Source organism: Choloepus didactylus, chromosome 9 (assembly GCF_015220235.1).
Source record: "Choloepus didactylus isolate mChoDid1 chromosome 9, mChoDid1.pri, whole genome shotgun sequence".
Lineage (NCBI taxonomy): Eukaryota > Metazoa > Chordata > Mammalia > Pilosa > Megalonychidae > Choloepus > Choloepus didactylus.
In genome coordinates this window covers 3,138,100-3,161,905 of record NC_051315.1, presented here as the reverse complement: position 1 = coordinate 3,161,905, position 23,806 = coordinate 3,138,100, and the positions used below count along the sequence as shown (strand labels likewise).

General features: G+C 36.5%; 1 protein-coding gene across 1 annotated transcript in view; it reads right to left on the bottom strand.

Annotated features, from left to right (window-relative positions):
* The window catches only part of ARHGEF4 (Rho guanine nucleotide exchange factor 4), a 251,456-nt gene that overhangs the window by 157,048 nt on the left and 70,602 nt on the right, over positions 1-23,806 (bottom strand). The window lies entirely within an intron of this gene.

The following is a 23,806-nucleotide window of genomic DNA, read 5'->3' as shown; positions in this document are numbered from 1 at the left end:
GTATGTATTTGCAGATTTTTCTTCCCTCATTATGTATTTCTTAATTAACTTTATTGAGGTATAAATTTATACAGTATGCATCATTCTAAGTGTACATATCTGAGCCTTGACAAATGAATAAACCCAAGTAACTACCAACAAAATAAAGATGTAGAATATTCCCATTTTCCGTCTAAGTTCCCTCCTGCCCTTTCCTAGTCAATCTTCACCTCCCACCTTTCCCCTCCACCCCCAAAACAGTCAATGACCTGGTTTTTGTCACAAGCCTAAATTTGTCTTTTCTAGAGTTTCAGACGAACATAATGTGCACTGTGTATTCTTTTGGATCAGGTTTCTTTCACTCAGCACAATATTTTAGAGGCTCATCCATGTCAGTAGTTTGTTCCTTTTTTGGGGGGGAGTAAAATTTGGTTTTATGCATTTACCACAACTTAACAATCCATTCACTTGTTGATGGGCATTTGGGCTGTTTCTTGTTTGGGGCTTTCATGGATAAAGCTAATGTAAGCATTTGTGTACAAATCTTTGTAAGAACATATGTTTTCCTCTTTTCTATGTCTATGAAAAACTAGACTGTGATTTTGACAGGAATTACATCAAATCTATAGATGTATTTGGGCAGAAGTGCCATCTTTACTATGTTGAATCTTCCAATTCAGGACATGGTCTGTCTCCTCCATCTATTTAGAGCTTCTTTTATTTCTTTCATCAGCGTTTTGTAATTTTCAGCATACAGATGCTGTATGTGCTTTGTTAAGTTTATACCTAAGTAGTTGATTTTCTTTGAAATAAATTGCAGATGGTACTGTGCTTTTTATTTTTGTTTCCACAAGGTCATTGTTAGTAAACAGAAAAGTGACTGAATTTTGGGTGCTGATCTTTGTATACCATGACCTTATTGAACTCACTTATTAGTTCAATGTGGTTTTTTTTTGTTTTTTTTGTTTTTTGTTTTTTTGTAGATTCCTTGGTGTTTTCTATGTTGACAGTCAAGTCACCTGAAAGTAGGGACAGTTTTATTTCTTCCTTTCCAATCTATCTATATATGTATTTTGTGTGTGCCTTATGGCCCTGGCTAGAACTTAGAGTACTATATTAAATAGCTATGGTGAGAGTAGACATCCTTTCCTTGTTCCTGATCTTAGAGAGAAAGAATACATCTTTGACCATTAAGTATGATGTCAGCTGTAGGTTTTTCATATAAACTCTATCAAGTTGAGGAACTTCCTATCTATTCCTAGTTTGCTGAGAGTTTTTATCACGAATGCATGTTGAATTTTTTTCAAATACTTTCTTTGTCAATTGATGTCATCTGTAATTCTTCTTTAGCTTCTAGATATAGATTACTGTGAGTGATTTTCAAATGTGGAACCACTCTTGCATACCTGGGGTAATCCTCACTTGGTCATAGTATAATTCTTTTCATATATTTGTATTGCATCTAAATTCATGTTTGTCAGTTTATAGTATGTGGGATTTTTTGTACTATTTTTTCTGATTTTGATATCAGGGTAATAGTAGTCTTATAAAATGAGTTAGGAAGCATTCTCTCCTCTTCTACTTTTGGAAGAGATTGTGTATAATTAGTGTTAATTCTTCCTTAAGTGTTTGGTAGAATTCTCCAGTGAAACCATGTGGGTCTGAAGATTTCTTCTATTAGGAGTATAAAAATTATGAATTCAATTTATTTGATGGTTATAGGAATATTCATGTTGTCTATTTCTTCTTGGTTGAGCTTTGGTAATTTGTGATTTTTGAGGAAATGACCCATTTCTTCTATGTGATTGAGCATCAAATTGTTATATACCTTTATTATCTTTTTAATGGTTGAAGAATCTGAGGTGACACTCATATATAATGTAATACCTTTCTTCTAGGTTTCTTAGGAGATGACCATATCACGTGTTCTGGTTTGCTAATGCTGCCAGAAAGCAAAACACCAGAAATGGATTGGCTTTTAGAAAGGGGGTTTATTTGGTTACAAAGTTATAGTCATAAGGCCATGAAGTGTCCAAAGTAAGTCATCAACAGTTGGGTACCTTCACTGGAGGATGGCCAATGGCATCTGGAAAACATCTGTTAGCTGGGAAGGCACATGGCTGGTGTCTGCTCCAGAGTTCTGGTTTCAAAATGGCTTTCTCCCAGGAAGTCTCTTCCTCAGCTCCTGTGCATTCTTCCAAGTGTCCCTCTTGGCTGTAGCAAGGTTGCTCCTTCTATCTGAGCTTATATAGTGCTCCAGTAAACTAATCAAGGCCCACACTGAATGGGCATGGCCACACCTCCATGGAATTATCCAATCAGAGTTATCACCTACAGTTGGGTGGGTCATATTTCCATGGAAACAGTCAATCAAAGAATTACAATCTAATCAACACTAATATGTCTGCCCACACAAGATTGCATCAAAGATAATGGCATTTTGGGGGACACAATACATTCAAACTGGCACACTCCCACCCACCCCAGACCCCAGAAAAACATGTTCTTTCCATATACAAAATGCATTCATCCCATCATAATATCACAAAAACTTAAATCATTTCATTAACAATAAATATGTACAAGATCCTATCAAAATCATTTACAGGCATGGTCTTGTCCTAATGCAAAATTCCCCTCTATCTGTGGATCTGTGAAACTTAGAACAAGCTATCTGCTTCCAACATACAAAGGAAGGACATTGATAGGATAAACATTCCCATTGCCATAAGGAGAAACTGAAAGGAAAACAGGGTTAACAGGACCAAAACAGTTCCTAAAATCCGTAGGGCAAATTCCATTAGATTTCAAAGTCTGAGAGTCATTTAGAGAATGATGTTTTATCCTTGAGGCTTGAGAGACTTGGAGTCTAACCCTTCCTAAGGGCCTTTATGGCAGCCCTTTTTTCTCCAAATGCTGGGGTGAGTGCTCCAACATATCTACACATTGGGAGACCACCTTTTTGGCCCCACCCTCCTCAAACATCGGGGCATCACCAGATTCCCTTCCATCTCCGAGGCACATGCTAAACCCCTTCAGAACAGTGGGGTGGTGGCCAGGTTCTCCCCAATCCCCTGGGAATGTGCTCCACCCTCTCTGAGGCTTGGGGTGGCAACACCTTTCCTGAACATCGAGGTGGAAGGCCCACCCTCGACCTTTGGGGCAAACTCACCCTTTCCACATGTGTGGGCTACTCCATTCTCCCTGCCCGAGACTTCTTGACTCCAGACCTCAATCTCCATGGTTCTGTCTTTGAAGACATTTTTCCTTATCCATCTCCTCCAGTCCAGATTGGCAGTGACTCCATTTATACAGATTTTGCAAAAATCTTGTTGATTTGGCATGAAGTTTACAGGAGTCAAAACCTTCAGACAATAGGACTTTCCAAAGATCCTTTCTGGATAACTCCATCTCCAATCCTGGCTTGTACTGAAATGGGGGTTGGTTCCATGTTTGGCTAAATCCTCATGTGAGACTATAATTTCTGGGTTTACACCCCTTGGAAGCTCAGAGTTTTCCAAACTATCAGTTTTTGGTTTCTTTGTACCCAAGAGTTCATTTCTCAGCTTATCTCTGTCCTGTCGCATTTTATGACAAGCTTCAAGGAGAAGGCATGCTATATCTTCAAAATCTCATCAGTCAAGTATCCCAGCTCATCACTCTCAAATTCTTCCTTCCATCCAACACCAGGACTCAATTTTGCCAAATCCTCTGCCACTTTAAAACAGGGATCATCTTCCTTCCAGTTTGCAATGACACTTTCAACATTTCTGTTTAAGGTCTCATCAGAAGTATCTTTAGAGTCCATATTTCTACCAACAGTCTCTTCAGAGCACTTTAGGTCTTTTCTATTAAGTGCCTCACAACTCTTCCACAGTCTTCCCCTTATCCATTTAAAAAGCCACTCCAACATGTTTGGTATTTGCAATCTCAGCAGCACCCCACTTCTGATACCCAAATCTGCTCCAGTTTGCTAATGCTGCCAGAATGCAAAACACCAGAAATGGATTGGCTTTTATAAAATGGGGGTTTCTTTGGTTACACAGTTAGAGTCTTAAGGCCATAAAGTGTCCAAGGTAACACTTCAACAATCAGGTACCTTCACTGGAGGATGGCCAATGGCGCCCGGAAAACCTCTTTTAGCTGGAAAGGCACATGGTTGGCATCTGCTCCAGAATTCTGGTTTCAAAATGACTTCCTCCCAGGACATTACTCTCAAGGCTGTGGCTCCTCAAAAATATCACTCTCAGTTGCTCTTGGGGCATTTGTCCTCTCTTAGCTTCTCTGGAGCAAAAGTCTGCTTTCAAAGGCCATCTCCAAAATGTCTCTGTAAGCTGCAGCTTCTCTCTCAGCTCCTGTGCATTCTTCTGAGTGTCCCTCTTGGCTGTAGCAAGCTCGCTCCTCCTGTCTGAGCTTATATAGTGCTCCAGTAAACTAATCAAGGCCCACACTGAATGGGCAGGGCCACACCTCCATGGAAATTATCCAATCAGAGTTATCACCTACAGTTGGGTGGGTCATATTTCCATGGAAACAGTCAATCAAAGAATTACAATCTAATCAACACTACTATATCTGCCCACACAAGATTGCAACAAAGACATTTTGGGGGACACAATACATTCAAAGTGGCATATCATGTCATGTCAATTTTACTTCTTCCTTTCCTATCTAAGTGGCTTTTATTTCTTCATGGTGTATTTTTGACAGTCCTGGGATTTGTGAAAAGACATCCTAGACTGCCAGCAAATTAATACCCAGTTTACATCCTGTGGGAAGTATTGTCAAGCATATTTTGGTATCTGAAGAGATCAGTCATTGGCAGTCTCCCCTTTCATTACTAGAAATAGAATTAGCATATAGAGCCAACACATTCCAAAACTTACTTTTAGTAAATGTTAGTCAAAGCTTATAGAAGAATTGTCAGTAAAGCTGAAACTCAAAAGCTCCCTAGAGGCGATCCCAGTATAAGTCAAGGTCATTCATTCATTCAACACAAACAACCACCTACTATGTGCCAGGCCATGTGACAGAGACTGGAGATTTCCTGCCCATGCCTTTGAAGAGTTCATGGTCTCCTGATTGGGACAGACACTGTGGTATTAGGTGAGAAGTGCTGATAACTGTGCACATGGAGGGCTATGGCAGCAGAGAGGAGAAATGTCTAACCTGCCTGGAAATGCTTTCCCAAGGCTTTGGTCCTCGTGCTGAGTTTTTAAGGATGAGAAATTCACCAGGTAGAGAAGGTGGTCAGATGGGGAGGGGGAGTCTAAGTTAAACACAGAGAATGGAAAATGAAAGACAAACTAATGGAGCTTTTCCAGGAGCTACAACCTTGGACTTCAAGTTAAACTCTCACAGTATGGGTCTCATCTCGATAGCAAGACAGTCTATTTCCTCCTTCTTTTTTTACCCTTTATCCCTTTCCCTCCCCAACATACAGCAAAAGGTTGGGTACATTGTGGGTTCTCTGAAAACACCAGCTGACTGGCTGACAGATAAAAGAAGCAAAGTATCTACCATGTGCACTTAGGGCTTTAATCAATACAAAAGAAAGAGCAAACTTGGTCTCTGCTAGTGAAGAAATACAGAGCAGCAAACAGCAAAAACAATTGCAAAAAACAATCTGATGCCACTCCAACAAACAAAAGCCAAAACAATATTTCATTAACTGCCATTCATGAAATCAAACAAAAGCCAAAACCATATTTCATTAACTCCCATTCATGAGATTAGAGAAAGAAGAGATTGGAATAGTCAGAGAAAGCTTTCTGGACAGGGTGTGATCTGACTTGGTTTAATGGTGGCTAAGGCATAACAAGTAACGCAATAGGTATTCCTTTTTCTGGTTTCCTTGTGCATTTAGAAGCTATTCAGAAAGGATCCTACTCTTGGCAAGCTGTATCTCTCGCCTGTGAGGAGAAGTGGAAGAGACAGATCAGAACTTGATTGTCTTGGCTCTGTGTCCTTGGCTTTGGTTGGCATTTGGTTGGTATTACAGGATGTGGTCTACTCAAATCCTTGTGGTAATCTCTCGGGAGCTGTGAAGGTGTCTGTCAGCTCCAGAGCTGCGGCTCCTGTCTGGCATTCCTGTTTGCCCATGTTGACATGTGGCTGAGAGAACCAGGATTTGGAGCTCATAGGAACTCAACCTGGGTCATAGGTGAGATTATTTAATCAGAATGAACTTCCTATGAAGATAAAAATGCTCTTCAAAACTTACCCATTTTAAAAAATTGGACAATCTTCTTGTGTCCTATAAATCCTTTCTTTAACTTTAATCAGTAGAGCCCTTTGGGAAGTTTCAAAGCCAATTCACATCATAGTGTCAAAATCAACCATCATAACATCCTCCAGAGGCTGGAAGGAGGCAGCGACCTTGACAAATGAAGAAACAGAGGCCCAAGTGACACAACTTGCCCAGTGTCATACGTCTGGTTAGTACCAGAACTGAGGCAAAGACCCCAAGCCCCAATTCTGCCCAAGAACAGGGAACACACAGAGGCGTGGACTCACCACTGCCCTGGGTATCCATGTGTGTCAGTGCAATGGACTTGGAATAGTATAAATGGATTTGGACTTAAATCACTGATACACCCCAGCCCTTCATATTCAAAGCTTAAAAAAGTTCATCAGAGTTGACAGAGACACCATCTCTCTGGTCCTTTCATTCAGGGCTTCACCCATCAACCACCACTCACACTGTTTCCAAAACTTGCCTGACTATCAGAATCGTATTTATTTACTATCAGAATAATATTTATTTATTTATTTATTTATTTATTTATTTATTTATTTATTTATTTATCAGAATCATTTTGGGCCCATTTCCTGGCTCCTTCTACCTAAGCTACTTCATGCAAATCTTATACAGGAGCTACTCAATAGGCCATCTCTCTTCAAACACAGTTTCTCAAGGTTTGTCATAAGCATATTTTTCAAAATCAAAATTGCTTGTAACCCTCCTTAATTGAGAGAAGAAAAACAAGCAAAGAAACATCAAATCATGTGAAGTGTGAGCCTGTTAAAGGGAAAGATGGACTCAGAAAATTGGGAATAATATGATATTATTGTTTAAATACATTGCAAAGGAGGAAGGGATACGGGACCAAAAGGAAACATTAAAAATCCAGCCATTTAGAAGGACAGAGTGGTTGTTTTGTGACGTCAGAGCAGGGAGGAGTGAAGGCAGCCAGGTTTTAAGGAGTCCTCTGCAGTGAGCAGCACCCATGACCTCACTCCACAGAGTCAGGACCTCAACTTTTAAGACAGGAGTAATAATCTTTGGTGTACTTAACTCACACATTATGGTGAGGACAATAGGAAGGATAGGGATGTGAGCATGCTTTGACAAGCACCAGGAACTTATACAGGCCACTACAGACCTTGCAGAACTTTCAGTACCATCCACCTTCAAGACCACCTCCAACTTCTGTTTGATCAAGAGGGTAACAGAATATTCCAGGTTTCTGTTCTCCCACAGAAACTTTGATCAACTAGCAAAAAATGGCAGAGCCATCTTCAGAGTTCCAGAAAACAGTTAAAGAGTTGCAGTAACTGGGGTGAGTGCTGAATCAAGAAAGCAACTTCTGTCCACCCCTCCCCCCCCCCATATAGTGTGGCGCCATACTGCATTCTCATTTTGGGTCTTTGGCCTTGTTCTGGAAGGAGCAAAGTAACCCCCATGCACATACTGGGGTGCCTGTGTATCAATGACAATCTATAAATGGCAGCCTGAAGGACTGAACCAAGACACTCATCTCTGGCTCACTTTCCAAAAACCTGCCCTGCTCATAGAAGCAGCTTGTTGACAGCTAAAGCAGTGTAGAAGCAATCAAATCAAAATGGGCTGGTGCAAAGGATTATAGGCTTCCAAACATACAGTAGAGGGGTGATATAGTTCAAGGTGTGTAGAGGGGGCATTCTGATCCCTGTAAAAGGGGGAATTCCTAAGACTATGAGTACATGCCCAGGACAGAATACATGCTGAAAAAGACCACTTTTGCCTTGGTCTGATCTTCTTGGTAGGAGGGCTAACCTCTAAGGAGTACACCAGCCAAAACAGAACAAATTGGTAAAGAAAGTGGAAAGTCCCTTTTTTTTTCATTTATGCTGCTTGATTTTGTTAGCTCATGACACTCAGGAAAATCTGTCATATCACTAACTGGATATAAAGTTAAGGAACAGGCAGCTCAGGGAATAAACTCTAGAGTTAAGACATTAAAAGATCAAAACATTTCTCTGCAGCAAAAGATTTCAAGACAAACAAAGAAACAGGGAAAGATGCCCCATCCAAAGGAACAGCATAAAACTTCAGAAATCCACAGAGAAAAACAGACTTTGACATACCAGACAGAATTTTTAAAAATGATCTTTAATATTCTCAAAGAGCTAAAGGAAAACATACCAAGAAAGAACTAAAGAATATCAGCGAAATGACAAATGAACAGAATATAGATCTCAATAAAGAGTCAGAAATTATAAAAAGGAACAAAACAGAAATACTGGAGTTGAAGACCACAATAACTGAAATTAAAAAATCCTTAGAGGCTTACAACAGATGATTGGAACTGGCAGAAGAAAGAATCAGTGAACTTGAAGCTGAGGAGGAGCAGAAAGAACAACAGAATGAAGGAAAGTGAACAGAGCTTAAGAAACCTGCAGGACACATCAAGCATACCAACATAGACTTTATTGGAGTTCCAGGGAAAAAAAAGCAAAGAAAGAAAGGGGCAAAATGAATATTCAAACATATAATGGCAGAAAACTTCTCAAATTTAATGAAAGACATAACTATACATGTTCTAGAAGCACAACAAACCCCAAAAAGGATAAACCTGAAGAGAACCATATCCATACATTATGGTCAAATTTTGAATATTAAGGACAAGGAGAAAGTTCTGAAAGCTGCAAGAGAAAAGCAACATGTTATGTTCAAGGGAACTCCAGTAAGATTAGGTGCCATTTTCCATCAGAAATCATGGAGGCAAGAAGGAAGTAGGACGAAATATTTAAAGTGCTGAAAGAAAATAACTGACAACCAAGAATTTTATATCTAGTGAGGCTGCCTTTCAAAAATGAGAGAGAGACTAAGACATTCCTGGATAAACAAAAGCTAAGGGAGTTTGCCACAACTGGACATGCCTTACAGCAGTACTAAAGCGAGTTCTTCAAACTGAAAGGAAGGATACTAGAAAGGGGATCTAAGTGGCATAAATAAATAAAGATCTCTGGAAAGGGTAACCATGTGAATAATTATAAACAACAATACTTTTATATTGCATTATTTTCTATGTTACTTAACTTTTTACTTCTTACAGTTTCTAAAATGAAAAGAATAAAAAGTAATAATAGATCTATGTGGACATACACTGTATAAAACATAACTTTTAACAAGTACAATTAAAAGGTGGGGGGTGTGGAGGGATAAAGGAATAAGGCATATTATGCTATTGAAGTTAAATTGGAACCAAATCAAGCATAATTCTTATATATTTAGGATGTTAAATTAAAGCTCCATGGTAACCACAAAGAAAATACCTGAAAAATATATGCAGAAGGAAATGAGAAGGGACCCAAAATGTTACAGTACAAAAAATCAAATGAGTATGTAAGTAAGCATTAATGGAAGAATTGAGGGAAAAAAAGTTATAAGACTTCCAAAGACCAAATAGTAAAATGGTAGAAGGAAGTCCTGCATTTCATCAGTAGTTACTTTAAATGTAAATGAATTAAACTCCCAAGACAAAGGCAGAGATTGGCAGAATGGACAGAAAAGCATGACCCAACAATTGCTGTTTACAAGAGATACACCTTAAATTCAAAGACAAAAGTAGGTTGAATGTGAAACTAACCAGAAGAGAGCTTGGGTAGACATACTAACATCAGATAAAACAGACATCAAGTCAGAAACTGTTACAAGGGACAAAGCAGGACATCATATACTCATAAAGATGTCAATTCAACAAGAAGCCATAACAATTATAAAGATATATGCACCTAACAGCAGAGCCCCAAAATATGTGAAACAAATATTGACTTGTGAAGGAAGAAATAGACGGTTTTACATTAATTTTAGGAGACTTCAATATACTACTTTAAATAATGGATAGAACATCTAGGAAGAAGTTCATTAAGAAAATAGAAGACTTCAATGACACTATAAACTAACTAGACCTAATAGAAATATATATTATTCTTCACCCAACAACAAGAGAGTTGTATTTTTCTAGTGCACATGGATCATTCTCTAGGTCAGACCATATACTAGGTCACAAAACAAGTTTTAATAAATTTTAAAATATTGAAATTGTACAAGGTATCTTCTCTGACCACAATGGAATGAAACCAGGAATCAATAACAGAAGGAGAATTGAAAAATTCACAAATATGTGGAAATTAAACACAACCAAAGGGTCAAAGAAGAAATCACAAGGGAAATTAGAAAGTATCTTGAGGTGAATGGAAATGAAAATACAATATACCAAAATTTATGGTATGCAGCAAAGACAGTGCTGAGAGGGAAATTTATAGCTCTAAATACTTCCTTTAAAGAAGAAGAAATATCTCAAACCAGAGACCCAAACTCACAATCTAGTAAAAGAAGTACAAACTAAACCCAAGGTAAGCAGAAGGAAGGAAACAAAAATTAGAGTGGGGATAAATGAAAAAAAGAATAAAAAACAATAGTGAGAATTAACAAAACCAAAAGTTGATTATTTGAAAGATCAATAAAATTGATGAACTTTTAGCTAGACTGACAAAGAAATAAGAGTAAGGTTGCATGTATCTATAATCAGAAATGAAAAGGGGGACATAACTACTGATCCCACAGAAATAAAAAGGACTATAAGAGGATATTGTGGACAACTATATGCCAACAAATTGGATAACCTAAATGAAATAGACATATTCCTAGAAACACACAAACTACCTACACTGACTCAAGAAGAAGTAGAAGATCTCAGAAAGCCAATAACTAGTAAATAGATCGAATCAGTAACAAAAAAACCTCCCAACTAATAAAAGCCCAGGACCAGAGGGCTTTACTGGTGAATTTGACCAAACCTTCCAAGAAGAATTAACACCAATCCTGCTCAAACTCTTCTAAAAATTTGAAGAGTAGGGAGCACTTCCTAATTTCTATGAGCACCAACTTAAGACCAAATCTAGATAGAGATACGACAAGAAAGAAAATTACTGACCACTATCTCTAATGAATACAGATGCAAAAATCCTCAACAAAATTTTAGCAAGCTGAACTCAATAGTACATTATAAAAATGATAAAGTGGGATTTATTACAAGTATGCAAGGAAGGTTCAATATAAGAAATCAATTAATGTAAAACACTACATTAATAGAACAAAGAAAAAATTCCACATGATCATTTCAATTGACTGAGAAAAGGTGTTCGACAAAAACCAGCACCTAGTCTTGATTAAAAAAAAAAAAGCAAAGCAACAACAAAACAAAACAAAACAAAAAACAGAAAATTAGGAATGGAAGGAAACTTCTTCAACATGACGAAGAGCACATAAGAAAAACCCACAGCTAACATCACACACAGTGGTGAAAGACTGAAAGCTTTCCCTCTAAGATTAGGAACAAGACAAGGATGCCCACTGTCACCAGTGTTATTCAACATTGTATTTGAAATTCTTGTCAGAACAATAAGGCAAGACAAAGAAATAAAAGTTATCCAAATTGGAAAGGAAAAAGTGAAACTTTCCCTATTTGCTGAGGACATGATCCTATGTATAGGAAATGCAACAACAAAACCACCAGAATTAATAAACAAATTCAGTAAAGTGGCAGGGTACAAGATCAACATGCACAAATCAGTAGTGTTTCCATACACTAGTAATGTGTAAAATTACTACACTAGTAAATTTTATACTAGTAAAATCTGATGATGAAATCAAGAAAACAAATTCTATTTACGATAGTAACCAAAAGAGTCAAATATGTAGTAATAAATCTGACCAAGAATGGAAAAGACTTGTACATGGAAAATTACAAAACATTGCTAAAGAATTCAAAGAAGATCTAAATAAATGGAAAGACATTTTGTGTTCATGGATTGGGAGACTAAACATTGTTAAGATGTCAATTCTACTCAAAGGGATTTACAGATTCAGTGCACCCTTTTTTGCAGAAATGGAAAAGCGAATCATCAAATTGATATGGAAGGATAAGGGGCCCCAAATAGTCAAAAACATTTTTAACATCACAGTTCCTGATTTTAAAACTCATTACAAAGCTAAAGTAATCAAAACAGCATGGTACTGGCACAAGGACAGACATATAGACCAATAGAACAGAATTTAAAGTTTAAAAATAAACTATCACATCTATGGCCAATTGATTTCTGACAAGGAGGCTAAACCCCTCAATGGGGAAATAATAATCTCTTCAACAAATGGTGCTGGGAAAACAGGATGGCCATATGCAAAACAATGAAAGTGGACCCTACCTCATACAATATACAAAAATTAACTGGAATCTTCTATACCTTGTGTTAAGTAATGGTGTCTTAGTTTTTACAGCAAAATCATGAGCAACATAAGAAAAAATAAATAGTTGGAACTTAATGAAAATTTTAAATGTATGCATCAAAGGACTTTATCATGAAAGTAAAAATACAACCTACAGAATGGGAGAAGATATTTAGAAACCTTATACCCAATAAAGGTTAATACCTGGAATATATAAAGAAATTCTCCAACTCAACAAGAAAAAAACAAACAAATTTAAAAATGGTCAAAAGACCTGAATAGACATTTCTGTAAAGAAGATATACAAATGACCAATAAGCCCATGAAAAGATGACCAACATCATTAGCCATTAGGGAAATGCAAATCAAAACCACAGTGAGATACCATTTCACACCCACTACAGTGACTACTGTTTACCAAAAGGAAAAATAACAAGTGCCAGAGATGACTTGGAAAAATTTGAACACTTGTTCATTGTTGGTAGAAATGTAAAATGGTGCAGCTGCTGTGGAAAATAGGTTGGCAGTTCCTCAGAAAGTTAATTACATACTTCTCCATGTATATATCCAGAAGAATTGAAATCATGGACTTCATACAGATATTTGCACACCAACTTTCATTGCAATATTGTTCACAATTACCAAAAGATGGAAGCAATCCAAGTGTCCATCAACAGATTAATGGATAAACAAAATATGGCATATTTATACAATGGAGTATTATTCAGCTGTAAAGAGAATAAAGTTCTGATACATGCAACACCATGGATAAGCCTTGCAGACATCATGTTTAGTAAAATAAGCCAGGCAGTAAAGTTCAAACATTGTATGATCTCACTGATATGAAATAATTAAAATATGTAAAGAAGTATAAACTAGAATTCAGGTTACCAGCAGCCAAGGTTTTGTTAGGGAATGAGGAATTTAAGCTCAACTGGTATACAATTTCTGTTTTTATTGATGGGAAAGTTTTGGTAATGGATGGTGGTGACAGTAATACAACATGGTGAATGTACTTAACACCATTAAATTGTGTACTTGATTGTCTTTAAAATGAGAAAAGAAATAAAAGGCATCCAAATCAGAAAAGAGGAAGTAAAACTTCTATTTGCAGGTGACATGATCCTATTTTTAGAAAGTCCCAAAAAATCTACAACAAAGACTACTTTGCAGAATTGGAAAACCCAATTAGCAAACTTATTTGGAAGAGTAAGGGGCCCTGAATAGCCAAAAACATCTTGAAAAAGAAAAATTGGAGGAGTCACACTTCTTGATTTTAAAGCATATTTCAAAGCTACAGTGATAGAAACAGCATAGCATCAGCATAAAGATAGATATATTGACCAATGGAATTGAATTGAGAGTTCAGAAATAGCCCGTCATATCTGTGGTAAATTGATTTTTGACAAGGCTGCCATGTCCAATCAACTGAGACAGAGCAGGCTGTTCAACAAACAGTGCTTGGGGAACTGGAAATCCATACCCAAAAGAATGAAAGAGGACTCCATGTTGTATATTATACAAAAATCAACTCAAAATGGATCAAAGACCGAAATATAAAAGTTAGAATCATAAAACTCCTAGAAGAAAATATAGGGGAGCATCTTCAAGATCTTGTGGTAGAAGGTAGTTTCTTAGACCTTACACCCAAAGCACAAGCAATGAAAGAAAAAATAAATGGTACCTCATAAAATTGAATACTTTTGTGCTTCAAAGGACTCTATCAAGAGGGTGTAAAGGCAGCCTACTCAGTGGGAGAAAATATTTGGAAACCACATATCCGATAAGGGTTTACTACCCAGGATGTATAAAGAGATCCTACAACTCAATGATAAAAAGACAAATGACCCAATTTAAAAATGAGCAAAAGAAATGAATAGACATTTTCCAAAGAGAATATACATGAGCCTGAAAGGCCATGAAAAGATGTTCAGCATCACTAGCTATTAGGGAAATGCAAATCAAAACTATGAGATATCATTTCACAGCTAATAAAATGGCCACTATTAAACAGAAAACTGCAATTATTGGAGAGGATGAGGAGGAATAGGGACACTCATTCACTGTTGGTAGGATTGCAGAACAGTGCAGCTGCTGTTGGAGACAGTTTGATGGTTCCTCAGGAAAGCTAAGTATAGAACTGCTATATGATTCGGCAATCCCATTACTAGGTGTATACTCAGAAGAACTGAAAGCAAGGATGTGAACAGGTATTTGCATATCAATATTCATAGCAGCATTATTCACAATTGCCAAAAGATGGAAGCTACCCAACTGTTCATCAACTGAAGAATGGATAAAATGTTGTATATACACACAATGGAATATTATTCAGCTGTAGAAAGGAATGAAGTCATGCTGTATGTGACTACATGGATGAACCTTGAGACATTATGTTAGTGAAATGAGGCAGACACAAAATGAAAAATATTGTATGACCTCATTAATATGAACTACATATAACTAACAAACTCATGACGTTAATAGTAAGAACTTAGGTTACCAGAAGCTAGCATGGGAGCAGAGAATGGAGAAATGAGGCTTAATTTTGTGCAGAATATGTAATAAGGTTGATTGTAAATGTTTGGAAATGGATGGAGGTGATGGGAACACCTTATAGTGAGTGTAATTAACAGCAATGATATGCAGGTGTGATTGTGGTTGAATGGGAAAGTTCCGGGTCATATATGCCACTAGAAGGAAAGCCAGAGGATGAAACATGGGACTGTATAACATAGTGAACCCTCTCTAGGATGAAATATTCTAGAATTGATGGTGCTGATGAATGCACAATTCTGTGACTGTATTAGAAGACACTGATTGTATACTTTATATGGAGTGTATGGTATGTGAATTTATTTCAATAAAACTGTTTTAAAAATGGAATAAGAAAACAAATCATTCTTTAATAAAATAATATAAGATAAATTGAATAACAAAAAAATAGTCAGTGTTAAGTAAATGGAAAGACAAGCCATAGACTGGTAGAAAATATCTCCAAAGCACATAATGGATACAGGATTGTATCCAGAACAGATAAAGAATTCACAAAGGAGATATAGTAATGGATAATAAACACATGAAAAGATGCTCAATATTTTTAGTCAGTAGGGAAATGAAAAATAAAGCCACAATGAGGTACTAGCACATAATATTCCATTATGTAGAATAGCTTTATTTTTTTTAATGACAATATCAAATGCTCCTGAGGACAAGGAGCAACTGGAACACTTACACACTGCTAGTGGTTATGCAACATGGTAGTCATTTTTGGAAAAGTTTGACAGTATCTTACGAAGTTAAACATATAATTGCCATATGACCCAGCAAACCCCTCCTAGATATTAATCAAAGTGAACAGAAAAATAATGTTCACACAAAACCCACATGCAAATATTTATAACAATTCTATTATAATTGCCCCAACTGTAAACAACCCAGATTTCCTTCAACAGCTGAATGGATAAACAAACTATGGTACATCTGTACTATGCAATACTACTCAGCAATAAAAAGAACCAATTATTGGTCATGCCATAACACGTATGACTCTTAAATGCATTTTGCAAAGTGAAAGAAACCAAACTCAAAAGGATACATGTCGTTTGATCTCATTTATATGGTATTTTGGAAAAGGCAAAACTATAGGGTGAAAAACAGATCAATGGTTTTAAAGGTGATTGGAGGAGGAGTTGACAACAAAAGGTCAATCCGAGGGAATTTTTGAGGTGATGGAATTGCTCTGTATGGTTCTGCGGCATAAATACATAACCCTATGGATTTGTCAGAATCTATTGAATTGTACACCACTAAGAGTGATTTTTACTGTATTCAAAATTTTGGAAAACATGCCAGAAGATTGGGGAAATCCCAGATGGAATGTAGACTGTGACAAATGAATCTAATTGTATTATAAATGAATGGCATAACCACATTGAAGGGAAAATGGAATAAAATCGGTGACCTAATTAACTTTGGAAAATAGCATGTTGATCATATACTCTAATGTCAAAGACAAAAAGAACTTTTAGAAACACTGTTCTTTAGTTGGTAAATTTGTTTCTCACTGCAGGATGAGTTAGCAACTTGAAACTACTTTACATGTATACTATGGTTGAATAAATAACTAAATACATTGTAGATATTGAGATCAAGGTTTTTTACTGCCAGAGAAAGAAATTATAAATAAAGGCTTATTGTTAGAATGAACCGTCTGGTGCTGGATTGGAACTGGAGATATTAGTATGAACTCATATTTTAAATTATGTATACTTTTATATATGTACACTGTGATGGTTTGAAGCTGTATGTACCCCAGAATATGATATACTTAAAGCTAATCCATTCCTGTGGGTGTCGGCCTGTTGTGAGTGGGACCTTTTGATTAGGTTATTTCAGTTGAGGCCTTCCCCAGGTGGGTCTTAATCCTTTTACCACAGTCTTCTATAAGAGGATGAAAGGCAGAGGGAAAGACCCAGAAGCTGAGAGAGAAAGACATACACAGAAGACAGAGAAAAAGGCACAAACACTCAGAAAGAAAGCTATAGATGGAGAAGCCAGAAGTTGAAAGCAATGAAACCTGGGAGAGAAGGGAGAGACCAGCAGACTCGCCATGTGCCCTGCTGTGCAGCCGAGGAGCTGAGGGCTGCTGGCAGCCTGTCTTCCGAGTCCAGGTATCGTCTTGATGATTCCTTGATTTGCACATTTTCACACCTTAGAACTCTAAGCTTGTAAGTTAATAAATCCCTATTGTAAAAGCCAACCCACTTCTGGTATATTGGACTTTGGCAACTTTAGCAAACTAAAGTGTACATTAATGCATAAACACAGATAGATGATAGGTAGATATAGAAACATAAATATAGGCACATACATGGGTTAGTATACATATATGTTTTAGTTTCCTTGGCTGCTCAAGCAAATACCATGAAATGGGTTGGTTTAGACAATGGGAATTTATTAGCTCAGGTTTTGAAGCTAAAAGAAAGTCTAAATCAAGCCTTTCTCCCTGAAAACTATGATGTTCTTGGACTGGCTGCTGGTGATCCCCGGTTCTTAGCTTGTCACAGGGCAAGGCACACGGTGGTGTCTCCTGGTCTCTCCCTGCTCTTCTGGGTTCTGTGGATGTTTGGCTTCTGGCTGCTGCCTCTGTGGCTTTCTCTCTTTCTTTTTCTAAATTTCATTCTGCTTATAAAGGACTCCAGTAATAGGATTAAGACCCAATCTGGTCAAGGTGGGCCACACCTTAACAAAAGTAGCCTCTTCAATGGGTTCACACCCACAGGGATGGATTAAATTTAAGAACATATTCTCCTGTGGTACATAGGACCATCACAATGTATAAATTAGCTCTGTCTGCAGTGAAGGCCTAACATCAGTGCTACCACAGTAGCAACAATCACATCAAGCACCTAAGTTTGATTTCTAAATACCATTCCATAACAAAAGGAACCAGGAGTCCTTGAACAGGTAGCTGATTCCAGAGCTGGGGCAGGAGAAATACAAGATTCAGCTGGATCATATTATGCTGTCAAAAAATATGGAATGCTCAGAAAGGAGGAAAAAAAAATGATGGGAGCATGTCAAAAGAACACAGGAGCCAGACTGAATATGCTTCAAATGGTCTGACCAGAGATGGAACAATTTGAGTAATAAAATAAGTAGCCATATTATTGAACTATAACTCAAATAATAAAATAATTATCCATGTGCCAACAGTGATATGAATAAATGACTCAATAAATTTATAATGCAGGAGAAGAGAGAATTCTTCTATAAATGTAGAAGGGGATGAGGGAAATAAAAAATCACTATAAGAACACCACAGAAAGAGTTGCTGTGTGTAAAATCATCCACCAATGAATGCAAAAATTATGTATAAAAAATGATCAAAAGGTTTATACTCCAACCAAGAAATCTCACTTGAGAGACCCTAACTAAAGGTAATATTCTTCAGTGTGACCGATGTTTATTGATGTGTATTTATAAAATTGAAAAATGAAATAACTTATGTTCAACAATAAGAAAATGAAGCAAATTATGCTATAAATACTCAGTGGAAAATTACACAGCCATTTAAAGTTTCACCTATAAAAGCTATTTAACAAAAAAACACAATATATAATAATGTGGGATAGAGAATTTTATATATCTATGATCACAAAACATTAAAAATATTTTAAAAGACTGAAAGGAAATATAGTAAGGAAATTATGTTTTTGTTATAGTAAACCTTGATTCTTTTCTATTTTCCACACAAAGTGGTAAATTACCTTTATAATTCTAAAATATGTAAAGAAATTTGGATTCCATTTATAGAAATAGAATTTGTACGTAATTTTGTTATTAATTCAAATAGACCATCAGTTCCAAGAGAAAGGGCCATGGTGACTTTCTACTCCCCATATTGCTTAGTTGCAAGTCCTGATATTCAGGAGAGTCTTAGTATCTGCACAATGATTGGTTTTTAGTCTTCACAGGTAGCTATCACATCATGAAAGTGTAGTGTTGTTTCTCTTCAGGTGACAGATTTTATTTCATCTATGTGGAACCTGAACTTGATGTAATGAGACAGTGGCGTTAATGAGAAAGTGCCCATCTCTTCCCTTGCAAGATGGTATAAGAGGGGGTCTGCCAAATCTCAAAATATAATTAAGATCAAGAGTCCCATAATATAATATCCAAAATGTCCAAAGTTAAAATAAAAAATTACTCATCATTATGAGAAATGGGAATATCTATTTGAATGAGAAAAAAATCAACAGATGCTAACACTAAGATAAGAGAGATGAAGAAAAAAAGGGCAACAGAGATGTTATAATTACCTGACAAGGATTTTCAAGTAGTCATCATAAATATGCTTAAAAGAGCAATTACAAACATTATTGAATCAAATGAAAAAATAGAATCTTTCAGCAAAGAAATAAAAGAAGAGCCAAAAGGAAATTTTAGAACTTAAAAATACAATATCTGAAATAAAAAAACTCAGTGGATAGGCTCAAAAGCACTATGGAGAGGACAAGGGAAATAATCAGGGAACACGAAGAAGGAACAATAGAAGTTACATATTCAGAACAATAGAGAGAAAATGAACTGAAAAAAAAAATGAACATAGCCTCAGGGACCTGTGGAACCATAACAAAAGAATTAACATTCAGGAAACAGATCTTCCTTATCCTCTTGATTTATTAAAAGGGTGTTTCCATGTTGAAGCAAAAATTACAATACTGCCAGATGTGATTATCAATGTATGTAGAGGAAATATTTAAGACAATTACATTAAAAACACAGGATGGCAAAGGGATTTCACAGGAAGTAAGATATCTACTTTTCATTCAAAGTGGTAAAAATATACACAGTAGTAGACTGTGATAAGTACATTTCCAGGACTTATATGCAGAAAACTACAAAATTGCTTCTTCTTGGGTTTTCTTTTTATCTCTCATATAGCCGAGGCTGGGTGCAGGAGAGAACTGCAAGCTTGAACTTCCAACAGGCATAGACAGATAGAACAAAAGAGAAAAGACTGCTCTCTCTGACCAATGTTCCAGGAAAGAGAAAGCTCGGCAGGGACTTAGCAGAAAGACCAAAACTCAATGCCAGAGGCACTCTGATCTGCCCAAAGCAGCATCCACACCAGATCCGGGGTGGGCCATGTCACCCCCTGCCCCACAACGTCCAGCCACAGAGGGCCAATCTGCCAACAACAGAACCTGGGCAGGGCAACCCAACCCCTGCAACACACCCACCAGGAGCAGGTTGTCCCTCTGCCTGCCCTGGTGGTGTCAGCAGACTAGGTGTTTCCTGGCTCTACAACCATCAGCAGAAAGCAACTTGGGGCCAGTGTCTCCCAATGCTCCATGGAAAGCAAAAGACAACCCAAACTCTGCAGCTCCTGATCCTTCTCAGTGGCAGAAGGGAGCCCAGGTAGGCACTTCCCTTTCCCAGTGGCAGTGGGAGAGATGGAGGAAAGTCCACCAGCACTGAAAAACTGGAAAACAGGCCAGGGGAGATCTTTCTGTCCCAAAGGTCTAAATTCTCACACCCCCCTTAACAATGCCAGACAGTCCAGGAGAGCCATTTCCAAGTCTGCAGGCACCACCAACAGAGCAGAAGGATGAAGTGGACCATGTGAGCATTGCAAAAGCTCAGAAAACCAAGTAGTCATCACAGTTGTAGCCAATAAAATAAGCCAGATCTACCTACATGTTAAACTTAAATAGGGCAACTGCTTACTAAAAGGTAAATAGGATCAAGAGTCTCTTAACATAATATCCAGAATGTCTAGGGTACAATTGAAAATCACCAGCAAAATCACAGCTTGAATGAGAAAAAGTCAGATGGAACCATATCATGAAGATTTTGAAGCAGCCGTCATAAAATCATTTCAACCAGTAGTTACAAATACCTTAAAACAAATGAAAAAGTAGAAAACCTCAGGAAAAAAGGTTATAAAAAAGAACCAAATGGAAATCATAGAGTTGAAAAGTTCAATAACCAAAATAAAACTCAATGGATAGGCTCAACAGCAGAATGGAGAGGAAGAAGATGGAATTAGAGAACTTGAGGACAGACTATACCAAATCTGAAAAACAGAGAGAAAACACTGGGAAAAAAAGAGATCTTAGTCTCAGTGACATTTGTGTCATCAGTGTCCCAGAAGGAGAGAAAAAAGAAAGAAGAATCAAAATAGTTTTCAAACAAATAATGGCCAAAGACTTCCTGAATTTGGCAAAAGACATAAACCTACAGATTCAAGAAGCTGAGTGAACCCCAAGTAATATAAACCCAAAGAAATCCATGCCAAGACACATCATTATTAAGATTCTGAAAACTAAAGATGGAGAAAAAATCTTAAAAGCAACCAGAGAGAAACAGGGCATTTTGTATAAGCAAATACCATTTGAATGACAGTGGATTTCTCATCTGGAACCACAGAGGCCAGAGATAAGTAGAACAACAGTTTCCAAGTGCTGCAAAGAGAAATTCAACCATGATCAATATCCAGTGGAACCAACCTTCAGTAACAAAGGGGAAATAATGACAATCTCAGCTGAAGGAAAATTAAAGAAATTTTTGCTAGCTGAACTACTCTCAAAGAATGGCTAAAGGAAGATCTCCTTTAGTTAGAAAATGATAACTGAAGAAGTTTTGGAACTTCAGAAAGGAAAGAGGAACAATAAAATAGAAAAATAGAGATAAATATAATAGACCCCTTTTCCTTAGGAGTTTCTTAAAGAATATTTGATGGTTAAAGCAAAAATTATAACATTATCTCTTGTAGTGCTCAATGTATACAGAGGAAATACTTGTCTTAAATAATTAAATTTTAAAAGAGAGAGGATGATAAAAGGACATAAATAGAAATAAGGCTTAAATACTCCACTAAAAGTGGTAAAACATCTATCCTAGTACACTGTTATTAGTTACAGATGTATACTGTAATACCTAGAGCAACTACTAAAAAATCTATACAAAGATATATATTCAAAATTGGTATAGATAAAATAAGATGGAATCCTACAAAATGTCCACGTAACCCAAAGGGAGGCAAGAAGAGAGAAACAGAAGAATGAGAAACTAAGAAAGCAAATAGAAGCAAATAATACGGTATCAGGCTTAAGCCTTAACATATCAATAATTGTTTTAACTGGAAATGGCCTAAATAGACCAATTAAGGGCAGGTTGACAGTATTTTAAAAACATTATCTAACTACATGTTGTCTTAAAAAGCTCACTCCAAACACAACAATATAGGTAGGTTGAAAATAAAAGGGTGGAAAAAAGATACATCACGCTAACATTAATTGAAGAAATCATGAGTGGGCTGTATTACTATCAGATAAAGTATACTTCAGAGCAAAGAAAATTACTACAGGCAAAGAGAGAAACTGTGTAATGATAAGAGGATAAATGCAACAAGAAGACATAAGAATATTAAGTGTATACGCACCTGAAATGAAACTATAGAGCCTAAAGGATAAATAGAAAACTTCACAATTATAGTTGAGGACTAAAATACCCCACTGATAGCAATTGATAAAACTACTGCACAGAAAATTAATAAATACATATAAAGAACTGAACAATATGATCTATCAATGGAATCTAATTAACATTTATAGAACACACAACAGCAGAATACTTACTATTTTTAAGTGCCCATGGAACATTCACCAAGAGAGACCTTATCCTGGGCCACAAAGCAAACCTCAACAAATTTTTAAACAATTGAAGGCATACAGAGTATGTTCTCTGACAATATAGAATCAAACCGGAAATTAACAACAGAAAACAACAGGAAAATTCTCTAATAGTTTGAAAGTAAACAACATATTTCCATGGATCAAAGAGGAAAATTAAAAAAAAATAGATAGAACTGAATGAAACTGAAAATACAATATATCAGAAAGTAAAGCAGTCCTGAGAGGCAAATTTATAGCAGTAGATGCTTTCATCAGAAAAGAGGAAAGATCCCAAATTTCTAATCTAAGTTCCTACCTTAAGATATCAGAAAAAATAAGAGCAAAATAAACCTAAAAGAAGCAGAAGGAAATAGTAACAATAGAAACAAATCAATAAGTTTAATACAGGAAAATGATGGAGACATTCAATGGAACAAAAAACTGATTCTTTGAAAAATATTGATTGATAAACCTCTAGCAAGAATGACAATCATAGAGAGAAGACATGCACAAAACAATTTCTGAAATGAAACAAAAGATATATTGATACATCCTGCAGTCATTAAAAGGGTAATAAGGGAATACTACAAATAACTTTAAGCCTATAAATTCAACAACTTAGGAAAAATGGACCAATTTCTTGAAAATCACAAATTACCAAAATTCAACCACGATTAATAGATAACCTGATTAGTCCTGTAACTATTAATAACATTGAATTTTTAAAATTATAAACCTCCAAAAAAAAAAAAGTCTCCAAGCCAAGATGGTTTCACTGGAGAACTCTCTAACATCTAAAGAACTAGCACCAGTTTTATACAATCTCTTTCAAGAAAAATAAAGAGAATGAGAGTACTTCCCAACTCATTTTATGAGGCCAATATTACCTTGATACCAACCCAGATAAAGAAAGTGCAAAAAGGAATCTACAGACCAGTATCTCTCATGAACTGAGATGCAAAAATGCTATAGAAAAAAGACCCTGCTAAGAGGATGAAAAGACAAGCTACAAACTGGGGGAAGGTATTTGCAAATCAGATATATGACAAAAGGCTAGTATCTAGAATATATAAAGAACACTCAAATCTCAACAGCAAACAAACAAATAATCCAATGGGAAAGTGAGCAAAAACATGAACAGACGTTT